Here is a 16,567-nt window from a genome sequence, read left to right as displayed (position 1 = left end):
GTTGAATATTAAAAAATAAATAAAAACAGAATTTGCAAAAGTTACCTGGTCAAGGAAAAGACCTAGTAATCATAACCTCCCCCGCCTTGAGAAGTTGGCTTCGGAAGAAGTGCAGGGAGAGACGGAGATAGCGGCGGCAGACCCTAAAATGGCAGAAGGTGGCAAGCCACCAGTTGGCAAGGAGCCAGCCACCATGGCTGAAATCAAAAGCTTCATAGTAGAAAATAATGAGACTATTTTCAAAAAAATCGATCAACAGGCTGAGAGATCAGATAAACGAATGGCAGTGTTGGCTGACAAGATTGCTCAGAATGTTAAGAGCATAAAAAATTTGGAGGCAGGAGCAAATCTGCTGCAGAAAAGACAGGATGTTTTTGAAAAAAGCTCTAATGTCCAATTCCAGGACCATGAATTAAGGCTGATACAATTAGAAGATTACAATCGTCGTTCATCAATTCATATTAAACATCTGATTCAATTACCAGGAGAAGATTTGAGCGACATAATTCTGCAATGGTTCAAAGATATGATGCCTGATTTGGAAATAGAGGACTGTGATTTGGATAGAATTGATAGAGTGGGTGGACAAAACTACAAGGGAGCCATTAGAGACATTCTGGTAAAATTTGGCAATTACTACAAGAAAGAGCAAGTTATGAAGAAATTGAGATCCATGGCCCTGCTACAATATAAAGGCAAATCAGTACAAATTTACAACGATCTTTGTCAGCATACACTTAATTGGAGACATAGTGTTAAGCCAATAACGGAAATATTAGTGAAAAGAGCAATAAAATACGCTTGGGGTTATCCTGTATTCTTAAGATTTACATACGGTGAGAAGCAGCACAGAGTAACCTCTTTGGATCAGGGCAAGGAGCTGCTGAAGAGCTTGGGTCTGTATGATGATGCTAGTTTGACTGAAACAGGCGGGGAGGGGAGTGAGGCTGGGGCATCTGGGATGTAATAGAATTGATAAATGCATTATGAGATAATTGTAGGTAGAATTGTTAAAATATAGAGACCTTGCCGGCCAGGCGAAGCACTGTCTCCCCCCCTCCCCCTTAAAGTAGATGGCCGGAGTGATAGACTTACGGGGATTTGGGGGGGGGGGAAGGAGTGGGTTGGAGTAAGGGTTTTGAGGGTTTTTTTATGGTGTTTGTGTTTTTATGTATGTGAATTTGAGTTTCAGAGCACAAGGGATTGGAAGAGATACCAAAAGGGTGATTATGGATAAAAAAATAAAAGTATCAACACTCACTGTTAAAGGTTTGGGGGCAGTCGTGAAAAGGAAGAGAATTGAACAATTGTTAAATAAAGAAGGATCTGACATTATTATGTTGCAAGAAACACATCAGGGGTTTGAGAGCGCAAATCAGATAAGGACAAAGTGGTCAGTTTATTATGAAAAGTCATTGGGGACTTCAAAAAAAATGGAATGGCTACTTTGATTTAAAAAAAAAGTGGATTTATATTAGAAACTATAAAGAAGGATGATAGTGGTAGATACCTTATGATAAAAGGCCAAATTGAAGGAAAAGTATATACTCTAGTTAATGTTTATGCCCCAAATGAGAGACATAGAGAGTTTTTTATAAAATTATTTAAAGAAATAGAAGAATTTAAAGAGGGGTATGTTATCTTAGCTGGGGACTTTAATATGGTTATGGATAATAGATGGGACAGGTCAAACCCCACTAATGTTGAAAAGAGAAATAATATCACTATAATGAATAAATTAGTAAAAGAAAATGATTATGTGGATTGTTGGCGTTTACTTAATGGGGCAAAGCCTGGGTTCTCATATTATTCCCCAGTTCATCATACATACTCTAGGATAGACTATATATTTGTCTCAAAAGAGTTTGCAACTAAGGTTTGTAAAATGGAAATGGGGGTAATAAAGGTAACAGATCACGCATTGTTAAGTTTAGAGTTTACAGTTAAGAAGAATTACAAAGAAGTGTATAGGTGGAAAATGAATACAAAAATATTGAAATATAATAAAGTGGTAGAAAAAATTCAAAGGGAATTGTCAGAGTCCTGGGAAATTAATGAAAAGGGAGGAATGGAAGGGTCGGTGGTTTGGGACACCATGAAGGCTGTAGTAAGAGGAATTTGCATTAGAGAAATGTGTAATTTAAAAAGACAACAGTATGCAGAGCAGGAGAAGTTAGAGAAAGAGATTAGGAGTTTGGAGGAAGAATATTGGCAGGGTAAAAATAAATATAAATTAATAGAAATACAAGCTAAGAAAAAGGAGTTAGAGAATATAAATATAGAACAGGTTCAGAAAAACATAATTTATATGAAAAGGGAGTATTTTGAAAATAGTAATAGAAATTCTAGATTGCTTGCCAGACTCACACAAAAGGAAAAAGCGAGAAATGGGATAGGAGCATTGAAGGATAAACAACGGAATTATTGTCATACAATGAAGGATAAAATAAAAAAAATTCAGGAATTTTATCAAGAACTATATAAAGGAAAAGATATCCAAAAAAAGAAGTTGGAGTATTACATAGAAAGGTATATAAAGAAGGGAATAAAAATAGAACATAAAGAGCTAATGGAGAAGGTAATAACTCAAAGAGAAGTTGAAGAAGTAATAGATAATTTGAAAGTGGGTAAATCACCGGGAGCAGATGGTCTAGGATCAGAATATTATAAGGTCTTCAAAGGGTTTTTAGTACCAAAATTATTGAAACTTTATAACGCTATATTGCAAGGAGAGAAGATACCAGAATCATGGGAACATTCATTGATAATATTAATTCCAAAACCAGATAAAGATTTGACTGTCCCTGATTCATATAGACCTATTTCACTAATAAATCAAGATGCTAAAAAATTTTCATCTATTTTGGAAAAATGGTTAAATAAATTTATATCGGAATATATAGGAGAAGACCAATGTGGATTTGTGGCGGGTAGACAGATGCACAATTTAGTGGGAAGAGTTTTAAATGCAATACATGAGATAAAAAAATCTAAGATTAAGGCAGGAATTTTGGCACTGGATATCTTTAAGGCTTTTGACTGTGTGAGCTGGCAGGCATTAAAGATTATTTTAGATAAAATGGGATTTGGAAATAAATTTAAAACGATAATAGAACAGTTATATTCCCAAAATACAGCCGTAGTGGTGGTAAACGACGGACTCACCGATAAGATACGACTAGCCAGAGGCACAAGACAAGGATGTCCGCTCTCGCCGGTCCTGTTTGTAATGGTTATGGAAGTACTGGCGAATGCATTAAGAGATGATGGAGAGATAGAAGGAATTGGTGGTGTAAAAAAAAAAAAAATTGAATATGTTTGCGGATGATACCCTATTAACTATCAAGAATCCAATAAAAAAGATAGATAGAATTAAACAACAATTGAGAGAATTTGAAGAAGCTACTGGATTAAGAATAAACTGGTCCAAATCAGAGATGATTTTGTTTAATTATACTAAAAGGAAGAAAAGGAATGGGAACGGAAGGGAATAGAAATGAGAGTTAAGGAACAGATTAGATATTTGGGAATCAAAATTACAAAAAATTTAGATAATTTAGAGAAAGAAAATTTAATTAAGTTAAAAAAGGTTTTAGTAAAATTGGAAAAATATAAAAGATTAAATTTATCCTGGTTTGGAAGAATAGCATTAATAAAAATGAAGATTTTAGCAAAGATTAATTTTGTGTTTAGGATGTTACCAATAAAAATTTCAGAATTAGAGATAAAAAGTTGGCAAAATATTATAAACAATGACTGTAATGGAGATAAGAAAGCGGGGGTAAATAAGAGTAATTGGTATTTAAGTCAAAAGAAGGGTGGAATGGGTCTCCCAAATATAAAATTATATTATGTAGCAAACAGATTAAGGCATATTGTAGAAGCAATTATAGAAGTAGGAGATTTAGATTGGATGGAGGATAAAACCACAAGTAATGTAGAGATGAGATTGGAAAATGTTTTTTTTAGGGAAGGAGGGAGAAAATGGGTTGAAAGTATAGGTAATCCGCTCCTGAGGTCTCACTGGGAAACCTGGAGTAAATTTAAAGGGGAGCTGCTTCCGAGCGGCTCCCCTTTGTCACCGGTAATAATGTTAAAGAATTTCCCAGAGGAACTGAAGGGCAGATTAAGTAAAATATTAATAGAGAAAAATAAAAGGAAGTTAAAGAATTGGTTGAGAGAAGTAAATACAAGAGAAGATATGGAAGAGGTTTTAAAAGAGAAAAAATTAACTTGGTTAGATTATAGGCAATTAGAACAGTGGAATAAAAAGTGGATTAGAGAAAATAGAGATTGTAGAGAAATGACGAAGTTTGAGGAATTAATAGTTAAAAGGGAAAAATGTAAGGAAAAAATAAGGGAGGAAGTTCAGTATTAAAACGGTTAATGAGTGAAATATATAAAATATTGCTGGAGAAAGGGCTGGTGGATAGCTCAGGAAAATTGGTATGGGAGACAGATTTGAAGGTACAAATAGGACGACAGAGCTGGGAGGGACTCTGGAAACAAAGAGTGTTGAGAAATATGTCAGTGAGAATAAAAGAGAACTATTTTAAAATTTTGTGGAGGTGGTACCTAACCCCGATTAGATTGAATAAGATTATTTATTTATTTATTTATTTATTTATTACATTTTTATACCGCCCAATAGCCAAAGATTAATAGTCAGCATTCAGCAAACTGTTGGAGAGGTTGTGGGGGGAGAAGGAACGTATTTACATATGTGGTGGGAATGCAAATATACAAAGATTATGGAAGATGGTGTTTTTGGAAATTGAAGAAATAGTGGAACTGAAGATAGAACAAACACCAAAAATTGCATTACTGTCACTATTTGAAGATTTAAAATGTGGGAAAGAAATTAAAGAATTGATATATGTAGTTTGCTGACTGCAGCACAATTGATGGTAGCTAGGAACTGGAAGATTCAAGGGGAATACTCTATTGGAGAATGGTATAAAGAAATTTGGGATATAGCTATTAATGATAAATTGACTTGTAATATTAAGTGGAGGAAAGGTATAACTAAAATAAATGAGTTTGAAGGAATTTGGAAACAGTTTCTAATATTTGTGTTTTCTAAGGGAAGTGGGAAACCGCCAGCAGAAGAGAGTATGAGATTTTGGAATCAGGAATAGATCCCGAGGTGGGGGGTGCACTTATATGTTAAGTTTGATTATGATTATGTTATGATATGATATTTTATAGTTATTATCTACTCAATATATATGTATTCAACATTTACTCAACATGTATGTAGTATGTTGTTGTTGTTGTTGTTTTCTTTTATTGTAATGATGTATGTTTAAGTAATGTGGAAAAGCAATAACAAATTTAAAAATAAAAATAAAAGGGGATTGGGCAAATTCCTGGAGAATGCAATCAATTACTACTAGTCCTGATGCCTCTATGCTACCTCCAGTATCAGAGGCAGCATACCGGTTGCTGGGGAACATGGGCGGGAGAGTGCTTTTGCAGTCATGTCCTGCATGAGGGTTTCCTGTCAACAGCTGATTGGCCGCTGTATGAACAGAATGCTGGACTAATGGACCCTGAGTCTGATGCAGACTATATTAAACTTTTCATGGCATGGAGATAAACATTATCACCTCATATCTGTGTATCAAGCTGGTGTTAAAAGTCCAGGAGAAAGGGTTGTTTTCTTTTTAAAAATCTGCCAAGCTTCAAAACGTGCTCCACTCAAGCCTTGCAGTTATCACAGGCAGGTAAAGGGCTGAAGCGATTTCTACCGCCCCCACTTTTGATTTCTTTTCAGCCCCTCTTGGCCCAGCAGCAGGTGAGTGATTGAGGGCATGCAGAAAAGTATTCCTTTTACATGCTCAACTTTTCTATGCTCCAAATGCTGGTATGGATATAGGATTGCAATTTGGGCCAAGGAGATTTGGCTTCTAATCATGCCCCTATTTATTTATTTGTAGTGTAAAGCCCATGTTGCCATGAGGACAAGAAATCCTACTCATTTCCTGCTTTTTTGCCCCTCAGCCCCCTCACCACAGAGGGGCTTATGAAAAATACAAATATGAGTCATGCATAGTGAATCTCCACTCCAAGATTTGCATGAGGCCCAGCCACATCTCCTCCCTCACATGTCTTGATTTGCTGCCTCCATCCCTGCCCCCCTCCCCACTGGCGTTGTCAGTCTGACTGTGTGGCTGTGCCTGCAACCCGCCTTTGCACCACACTGATTGGCTGAGCAGGGCTGTCTGTCATCCCGCTGGTGGAGGTGCTGCCCTGCCTGTTTGGTGTGAAGGAAATTAATTACTATTAAAGCTCAAGCTTTTTTGGAAGTTTCAAAAATGAGCAAAATTGCTCTGGTAAATCTCTAGTAATAAGCCCTACATTACCAAATATAAGGTATTTGGTTCCCAGGGAGACTGAGGCCTTAGCTAGACCTAAGGTTTATCCTGGGGTCGTCCTGAGGTCGTCTCTGCCTGCTCCCAGGATCCCTTGTGTGTCATTTACATGAACAGGGATGACCCCGGAATAAACCTTAGGTCTAGCTAAGGCCTATAATTCACTGGGTAGAGTCCAGCCAAAGTACTTCCCTCAAATTGTTTTCTTAAATAAATGTAATATGGATCATCATTTGTCTTGCTGAGCATTTTAGAAGGAAACACTTTTTGTGTCTATCTACACATAATGAAGAAATGGATAATGTAAAAAGTGAATTCACGTCATTTAATACTGGCTCAGTTGTAATCTTCTCACACCCTTTTCTATTTAAAAGTGCCTTACATTTACGTGCTAATTAATTAATAAGGTGACAAATGAATTTATGAAGTAAAAATAACAGAAAGCTTTTTTCAGAACTGCAAATCTGTTTTAGGAATGGGAAGGTGTTTATCCAGAACACAAAGCTGGAAAGGAACAATGACATTTGGGTTGATAGCACTGAGGGTGTTTCTCTAAAAATGTTTTGAATGTCTTTACTGTATGGCTTCTAATAAGAGTTGTACCGCATTTTCAAGTGCTGAAAGTGCTTCATGTTCATTGGCTGGGTTCTCACAACTTCCTAACCCATCCAGTGTGGGTTGTTGTTGAATGCAGCACATTTTCTGCAGGGTGGGTTATTGTGTTGTCTGAATGCAGCGCTTTCTACAGAGTTGCTTGTTAACAATGCAGGATGGCCTTAAACAGCCCAGCAACAAGCCATTGGTTCTCAAGTCAGTGGTACAGCATCTGCTTTGCTTGCAGGAAGTCCCAGGTTCGATCTCTGGCATCTCTGTGTAGGGCTGGAAAAATTCCTGCTTGGAACCCTGCGGAGCTGCTGCTGCCGGTCAGTGTTGACAATACTGGGTTAGATGAACCAATGGTCTGACACAGTATAAGGCAGCTTCCTCTGTTGCTAAGATGGCTTGTTTAGGAAAAATAATCCACACTGCATGGTCAACAAGTCACCCTGTTGAAAACACACTGTGTTCAGATAATATGATAACCCACCTGTGGAAAACACACAATATTCTTAAAAAGCATCAAGTGAGTTGAAATGGTTGATCCTTGCATTGTTTTTGTGTGTGGCGGGGTGTGTGTGTCGCCTAGCAAGGGTAAGAGAACCGCCCAGAGAGCTTCGGCTATTGGGCGGTATAGAAACGTAATAAATAAATAAATAAATAAGAGTGCAAGGATAGTTGTTTTGTTCTTTCAGAGTCTTTTTATGTCTCGGCTGTATTTTAGGCCTAACGATGCCATGGAAGACATATGTTTTGTTGAAATACTGTTCATTTTTGTAAAGTTTCACATAAGTAACCACCCAGAAGATATAATTGTGAATTATTCTTTTTGGCCTGTTGATTTCAGCAGTTCTAAAAACTCTGGGTGCTGTCTTGACAATGACACAGTGGTGCCACAAGCCCCCACAAACCCCGAGGTTTCACTCTTGCAGGGTTGAGCCACATTATCCCCACACCAAGGGGTTTATATGGACCATGCGGTGTGTGTGTGTGTGTGTGTGAGAGAGAGAGAGAGAGAGAGCTGCTGCTGCCACAACTCCTGCCCATCTCTCCCTGGCTTTTTCCCACTGATCTCGCAAGGATTGAAGCCAAGGGAAGTGAGAACTTTCCCCACCTGGAGGTAGTGCAGGGGCGTTCTGGTGGCCATTCAGCTTGCCAGCCCCCACCCCACCCCCCACCCAGGCAGATGGTGCCCGATCAGGGGTCGGCGTCTGTTTGACCATGACTCTGCCACAACCCTGGGTGTGGCACCAGGCAGTGATGCGCCGTTCTCACTGCGCTCCGGATAAAAAAGTCAGGGTAAGTCCCTAACTTTTTTGCTTCAGGGCAAGTCCCAGGATGCCTGCGTGGTGGCTTCTGTGTCATGTAATCCACACCGTGACACTTCTCCTCCACCCCGGGGCTTTCATCACATACTGACAGCCCCTGGGCTATATGCTGGGGAAGCTGGCAAGAACAGAGCAGGCAGGAGATGGACATCTATGGCTCACTGTGGCAGCAGCCCATCACATCCGCATCAGAGAAGCACTGAAAACAGAGCAGCCGGTGGCTTTGTGTGCCAATTTTCCACGTAAAGCAAGCACCACCGCTTAAATATGCTTCCCCTTCTAGCAATCTCCCTTTTCACACTGCCAGCCTGAATAGCAATTCAAATAAGTACTCTCATCATCATGCAGATGTCAGCACTTGATTCAATAGACCCTCATTACAGCTCAGGCAGCAACTTTTCTATGCTCATCCAGTCGAGCGTGAGCTTACCTGATTATTCCCAAAATTAACCTTGCTTACAACAGATTAGTATGGGGAGGGGGGCGATTGGAGTATGTGCAATTGGAGTAAAAATGGATCCAAACACACACCTCAGCCACATCCATCCATTCACAGACTCACCCACACCCATCATACACCCATCCATCTATACCAGAGATAGGTAACCTTTTCGGCCCTGAGGGCAGGATGTGGTGGTGGGTAGGGGGCTGCATGTGCATGAACATGTGTGCAAACATACACGCGATGGGATCGTTGTGGGAAGGGGGGAGCTAAAGTCTCCTCTCCCCCACCAATTCTGTTTGGGACCACTTTTCCCCTGCTGCTATTAGCGGTGGGAAAACAGTGATCCTAGATGCCTTAGAATGGATTGCACTGGGGAAGGGGGTGTTCAGTTGACTTCATATTTTCAGAGCAATTTGTCCACTCCCTCCGACATGTTCCTGGCCCTGCGGAATATTGTAGAATAGAACAACTCTGCATGCTTCCAGACCTTAGGGGGAGATAGAGAATGTATTGTATCAACAGCTGCTTGTCTTGTTCATCCCCCGATGCCATCCTGGGCCATGGTTGGTTCCTTTCTCCTACTCCCTCCCCTTCCTCTTCCTCTTTGCTTCTGCAACATGTGCTCTCTCCCTGAGTGTCATGACTCCCCTTGAGGATTCTTCTTCTGAGAAGGAACTTGGCTTATCTGAGTTTGGGAACTCTCCTTCCCCCGAGCATGGAGAGATAGCCCGCGTGGTTCTCACCATGCCAGCTATGAGGGGGAGGGGGTGACCTCGGATCCAGGAAACTGAACTATCCAATACTGTCTGGGGGGCATAGGATTGCTCTCCCAGGGACTTTAAATCCTATGCATGCTTACATGGGACTAAGTCCCACAGAAGTAAGAAGGACTGTATAACCACATTTAGAATTACACATAACTTCTTAATGCAGACAGTTGACACACATGAAATAAACAGGATTACTACCAATATATATATTGGTACAGCACCATGTACATTGATGGTGCTATATAAATAAATAATAATAATAATAATATATATATTAAAAATCCCTTCATATCCTTCTGAAAAAAAGTTCCCCTTTCCACACATACTTCACCTTTCACAACTCAGTCTCTTCTGTACGATGTGTTGGGAAGTGTTGGTAGAATCCTTTAGATTTTGCATCTCCCCCGCTCTTGCCATATACTACCCTATCCAAAAGCCTTTTCACACCTGGTAAATGTTTCATTAGCTTTTCTGTCCCTGTTAATTTTAAGAGGAATGATTGCTTTGTACTTTTGAAGGAACCTGATTGGTATGTATTTATTTTTTAAATTATTACATGTTTCCTTTCCTGAATGATGTGGCAGGCAACAGAACTGTGGTCTGCAAAGTCCTTCAGTCAACCAGATAAAGCTGGTGCCAAAATGCATGGGGTGTGTATGGGATGTAATGGACAAATCATAAAGCACTCTGGTGCATTATATTGTGAGCTTCTTCTGAATGTGGTTTATTGCGTGCAGAAATTCTCAACCATGCCAATTACTCCGTAGATATTTACTGTTTTACAGCTGCAAAATATTTATTTGACTCTATTAACGAAAAACATGGAGGAATTCTGTCAATTTTTCTTATTTTCCAAATGCTTTCATCTTTCCTTAAAATTCCTGCAAATGGTTTGCTTGAGCAGGGCCATCCAAATTTGCATTACATTTTATTGTAAGCAAAAACACTTTGACAACTCTATCCTGCAGTGGACTGTGAGTTATCACAGAATCATAGAATAGTAGAGTTGGAAGGGGCCTATAAGGCCATCGAGTCCAACCCCCTGCTCAAAGCAAGAATCCACTCTAAACCAAACCTGACAGATGGTTGTCCAGCTGCCTCTTGAATGACTCTAGTGTGGGAGAGCCCACAACTTCCCTAGATAACTGGTTCCATTTTCATACTGCTCTAACAGTCAGGAAGTTTTTCCTGATGTCCAGCCAAAATGTGACTTCCTGTAACTTGAGCCCATTATTCCGTGTCCTGCGCTCTGGGATGATCGAGAAGAGATCCTGGCCCTCCTCTGTGTGACAACCTTTTAAGTATTTGAAGAGTGCTCTCATGTCTCCCCTCAAACTTCTCTTCTCCAGGCTAAACATCCCCGGTTCTTTCAGTCTCTCTTCATAGGACTTTGTTTCCAGACCGCTGATCATCCTGGTTGCCCTCCTCTGAACACGCTCCAGCTTGTCTGCGTCCTTCTTGAAGTGTGGTGACCAGAACTGGAGGCAATACTCTAGATGAGGTCTAACCAGAGCCGAATAGAGAGGAACCAGTACCTCACACGATTTGGAAGCTAAACTTCTATTAATGCAGCCCAAAATAGCATTTGGCTATTTTGGCATTGCACTGTTGGCTCATATTCAGGTTGTGATCTACAACAATTCCAAGATCCTTCTCGTTTGTAGTATTGCTGAGCCAAGTATCCCCCATCTTGTAACTGTGCATTTGGTTTCTATTTCCTAGATGTAGAACTTGGCATTTATGCCTATTAAATTTCATTCTGTTGTTTTCAGCCCAGCACTCCAGCCTATCAAGATCACTTTGAAGTTTGTTTCTGTCTTCCAGGGTATTAGCTATCCCACCCAATTTTGTGTCATCTGCAAATTTGATAAGGGTTCCCTGCACCTCCTTGTCGAAATCATTAATAAAAATGTTGAAGAGCTTTTGTTAAAGAGTTACTTAAATATTGAGCCAATTTATCAGCTTTAAATTGTATTATAGCTCCCCCAAGTGGAGTACTGCAACTGCTTTTTAGAGATATCTGAATATCACTGCAAAGTAATAGCAGCAATTTAAAAAACATTGAAATGATAAGTACTGCAAAAGAGTTGTTTGGTGTGGCAACATCATCATGTGTGATTATTGCATTCCAAGTCCTCTTAAAATGATGTTATTTCCAAATGACCTATATATTAATATAGAGCGACCATATGGAAAGTTGGAAAGGGCTCCTGTATCTTTAACAGTTGTATTGAAAAGGGAATTTCAGCAGGTGTCATTTGTATGGATGCAGCGCCTGGTGAAATTCCCTCTTCATCACAACAGTTAAAGCTACAGGAGCTATACCAGAATGACCAGATACAAAAGAGGGCAGGGCTCCTACAGCTTTGACTGTTGTGATGAAGAGGGAATTTCACCAAGCGCTGCATGCATACAAATGACACCTGCTGGAATTCCCTTTTCTGCACGACTGATAGAGATACAGGAGCCCTGCCCTCCTTTCCATAGGGTCGCTCTATATGAATAGAGAATTGTATCTTGTATTCCAGGCATGGGGAACCTACAGCCTATAGGCTGAATATGGCCTACAGGGGTTCCCTGCCTGGTCTGCTCTCTCGCTCACAGGCCTTGGCCTTTCTCACTCACCCCTGCCTGCCTTCTTCTTCTGCTCTCCCATGCTGCTCAGTGATAAAGGGTGGGGGTGTATCATTGTGCAGCACGGAAACTGTGATCTCCTGTCAGCTCTGCTAATTGGAGATTACAGTTTCTCTGTGCTGTATGGTCAGAAAGGGAGTCCCTTTGTTACCAAGCTGCACAGAAAGGCAGAGACTTTTTCCATGGGAGAAAAAGATATCTCTCTCTCTCTCTCTCTCCCCCCTTCCATGGCAGTTTGCTGCCTTTCCATCAGTGGTGTGTGTTTGTCCATCCAAAAAGCTTTGCTACTTTGAGGCAATCACCCAAATTCAAGTGTGGAGGGAGGGAGGCAGGCAAAGTAAACCGAGGTCAGGCTAGACCTACATTGCTTTTACACTTTTACACTGGCAAGAGCACCAGCGTGAAAGTTTGCCTCTCTCTCACTTTTACATGCAGTTGCAATGCTGTCCTGAACTACACACTATGAGCTTCTCTACAAGAATGATTTATTGCATGCTCATGGTTGGTCACTCATGGAAGTTTATGGGTCCTTTACAGAAGTTGTCAATCTCCAGGATGTCTCTTGTTCTTTTCCCCCTATCTCCCACTTTCAAAAAGATTGGGACAAGCTGAAATAAAAATTAATGTGGTGTATTGCCAGCGCTATAATACAGCTGTTAGATGGCACTGTTTCATTGAACATATAAAACATTGCCAAGAAAGGAAGCTTTCAATTCCAAATGACGTGTTTGCCATCTAAAGAAGCACATTGCAAACCCGGAAAGATTCCAGAAATAAAAAATCTGGTAAGAGAGTGGGAATTTTGCTTAATATAGAAAGGCTCCTTCAGAAAGGCCCCAGATAAGTGCTCGGAGAGCAGCCAGTGATGAGGGCCGCAGCAAACTGGTCTGGCATCAGCATCTGGGGCATGCTTAGGCAATGCTGGTTACAGCAGTATTATTTATTTATTTAAAACATTTATATCCCGCCCTATATCAATAAGATCTCAGGGCGGTGTACAGATAAAAGCATACAGTATAAAACAGTAAATATACACAGCTAAAAACAAATTAAACCATAAACCAAGTTAAAACGATATATAATTTAAAAGCAGTAAAACTATTAAAACAGTTAAAACAATGTGCCTAGTGAATTCAACCATTAAAAGCTGTTTTCACTTGGTGCCATGTTTTCACTTGGCGCCAGAATAAAATCAGCGTTGGCGCCAGTTGGGCCTCCAAGGGGAGGGCGTTCCATAGTCGGGGTGCCACAACAGAGAAAGCCCTCTCCCTTGTCCCAACATAGTAGTCTGTCTTTCTTATTTTAAAACGCATTTTATGGTCAAGGGGAGGCGTATACATTGTTTTTACTTTTAAAATATATTATCTTTTCTCCAACAAAATGGTTCTTATTCCCAAAAATCAGGGTAGTAAAAGCATACTCTTTATTATTGTGTCGTGATGATAGTCCCATGATTTAAGGGAGTTTAAAATGTGAAATTGCACATGCTCAAACGATTGCTTTTTTTAATCAGGGTCAGCCGATTGTTCCATTTCATTTTGTTGCTCTAACCTATTGGGAACATAGGAGCAGTTGCAAAGCATGGAATGGCAGCAGGCAGGGGGTGGTGGGGCATGTTCAACGCGTGCTTCACAACTGTATCAGCAGACGTGGCCGTTTTAAGAATGCCCCACCCCCACCCCCAATAAGGCAATTAAGTCCAGGGTGTACAGTTACCTGGCTGCACCACCGCAAGTGGACAATGCTGTGCTAAATAGGCCAATAATCGGAGCTGGAGTCAGGCCGTTCGTTTTGTTACGTAGAACACGCTGTAATGTGCAGCCTTCCCCAGGATGTGTGGGACCTGCCATGCCATCGTTCCTAAACAGCGTGGCCATGCTGGCTAGGAAGGGTGGGAGTTGTTGTCCAACATATCCGGAGAGCACCTGGTTAGGAGAAGGGCATTTGGTGTAGGCTGATTATGGAATACAGAAGACCGTGAAGGCTGGTTGGAACCGCTGTAGTTTGGGACTGTGCCACACGCATCAAGCCTGCCAGGTCCTCCTGTTGGAGTAGTATGGGTCTGTCCTGTCTCTCCTTGTGCTTTTATCTGTTTGTTACAATTGTGCTCCATTTTTTTCCTCCTATGACAGCATGCTAGCCTTGGTTTTTTCTATCCAGGCATTGGCCAAGCCCAGACCTGCTGCGCTTCAGCAGCCTCCAGACCCCTCTCTGGGTTTGTGGATGACACACACACAAACTGGATGCAGGCCTCATCACATCATGACCATACTCTAATACGACTTGCAATGTAAGTTGCTGTTAAATCTGACTATTAAGCATCACACCTCTCTGCTTCTGAGTTCATCTTGCGTTGCACTTGATAGAGTGCTTGTTGTTGCATTGTTGGGATTAGAGTACATGGAGACTATTGTGGTTAGTTGGAGAGCAGCTGTGATGATGTTGAGAACAGATCGTGGCAGTCAAAGTTCTGCAGAGGAAGGAAGTGGTTGCTGGGAATCAAGCTATTCATGCCTAATACTAGGAGAGAAACCAAGCACAGTGTTTGCTTAGGAATATTAGCACTTTCTAAAGAAACTGACTTTAATGCCTCTGAATGATGCTGCTGAGCTCACTCCATTATGAAGAAATTATTGTAAGCAGACTTGTAAGGAGATACCCTAAAAGATGGGATGTACATACTTAAACAGTAATGGATAAACAGGCAAGAAACCTCTGTGTGAGTGCGCGCGCGCGTGTGCGCGTGCCACAGAAACCCTTGCTAAGGATGCTGAGGGTATGTTCTGTTGTACACACTCCATTAATATGGGGCTATGTTTTGCCCCCAGAAGGTCCCAAGGTCAGTCCTTGGTATTTCCCCAGTTAATAGGATCTCTGGTACCACTGCTGGGAAAGAGAACCTCTGTCTAAGACCTTGGAGAGTTACTACCAGTGAGGGTAGATCATATTGGACTAGTTTCATATATATTCAGCCCCAGAAACAAACAGACTGGAAATGCATGTATGCAGTTATCAGTTTTGAAAGCCTTCTTAAAATTGCAGGGTCTGCCACTATTTGGTTTCCCACACACAGTGGACACTGCAAATCATTAACAAGTCTGTTTTTCCAGATTGGATGGCAGACCTAGTCATTCTCTGCTAGATTCAGGGCTTCACCACACTAGGCTTTTTATTCTGCAATTTACCAAGGTTTCTACTTCTGGATTCTTTGCAGGATGGATTAATTCATTTACATGAGCAGACATATGATTTGATTCAAAGACTTCCTCTCTCAATAAATTCTATGTTTCATTATAGAGCCACTAGATGGTGCTACCGACATATTATATTAACATCCCTTATCTCTTTAGCACCGTTCTTTTTGAAAACAGGATAAAGGGGGGAAAGCGAGGGAGTTATCCTAGAGGTTGACGACATTGCGTAAAGGACCCACCAACTTCTGTCAGTGACCAATCATGAGTGTCTACACTAAATCACTGGTGTAGAAATGCTTTCAGTATGCCTATGTACATCAGTTGCTGGGGAACATGGGTGGGAGGGTGCTGTTGCCCCATATCCTGCTTGTGCGTTCCTGGTTGACACCTGTCTGGCCACTGTGTGAACAGAGTGCTGGACTAGATGAACTTTTGGTCTGATCCAGCACAGCTCTTCTCAGTAACAAATATAAAATCACAGTCTATTGTTAACCACAGCTGAGTGGAAGTAGAATGTGGGAAGGAACTAAAACTAGGAGCATGAGAGTTCAAGTAGGAATTTGGTGATGGTGTACTTTGACGAAAAGGCTTTAAGCAGAAAGGCTGCTTTTTGCACAAATATCCAACAGCCATGGGCGGGGGGTGGGGGCAGAACAGACAAGCGGATGGGTAACATTATTGAAATGGGGTTGGTTAGGCATATATGCATCTGGACACAGAGAGATGCTGGTTAGAAGTAGAAAAATGACGTCCCCTCTGGAAGGGCCAGCCAAGCCAGGGCTGGTTCCCAAGGTGGGAGATCCAGTGGGCCCCTGCCTCCAAGTTAACACCATCCACGTTCCACTGACAGGTTCTCCTGTGCAAGTCTCACTGAAATGAACAGTGTGTTTGTGAGCACGGCTCAGTGGGACTTGCACAGGCAACCTCTGTCTCCCACACTGCAGCTCTTCACGGTTCCCAAAAACTGCCTACTGGGACTGCTTCACAGTTAGACTGTTGCCTGAAACAAGTGCTTTACAATGCTTGATAAAACTGCCCCTGGATCTCAGTTTAAATTACTGTCTTCTCAGTTCTGCAAGCTGCATTCTTTCGGAGTAAACCATCTCCCCATCACTCTTAAGCAGGCGAAGACTATGCTGAGTTCCAGATATTGACGTTAGTCTGCATCACAGTAGGTTCAGAAGGGTGGGTTAGCACTGCCTTCTGGTTCTATTGAGAGTTGTAC

The 16,567-nt window shown here is 41.1% G+C and overlaps 1 protein-coding gene across 10 annotated transcripts in view; it reads left to right on the top strand.

The window, feature by feature from the left end:
* Positions 1–16,567, top strand: part of CAMK2G (calcium/calmodulin dependent protein kinase II gamma) — a 566,994-nt gene that overhangs the window by 115,487 nt on the left and 434,940 nt on the right. The gene's annotated exons all lie outside the window — the stretch shown is intronic.

This window comes from Elgaria multicarinata, chromosome 6, assembly GCF_023053635.1.
Source record: "Elgaria multicarinata webbii isolate HBS135686 ecotype San Diego chromosome 6, rElgMul1.1.pri, whole genome shotgun sequence".
NCBI classification, from domain to species: Eukaryota; Metazoa; Chordata; class Lepidosauria; order Squamata; family Anguidae; genus Elgaria; species Elgaria multicarinata.
Note: the sequence above shows the minus strand (reverse complement) of the source record. Positions and strands in the feature narration are given on the sequence as shown.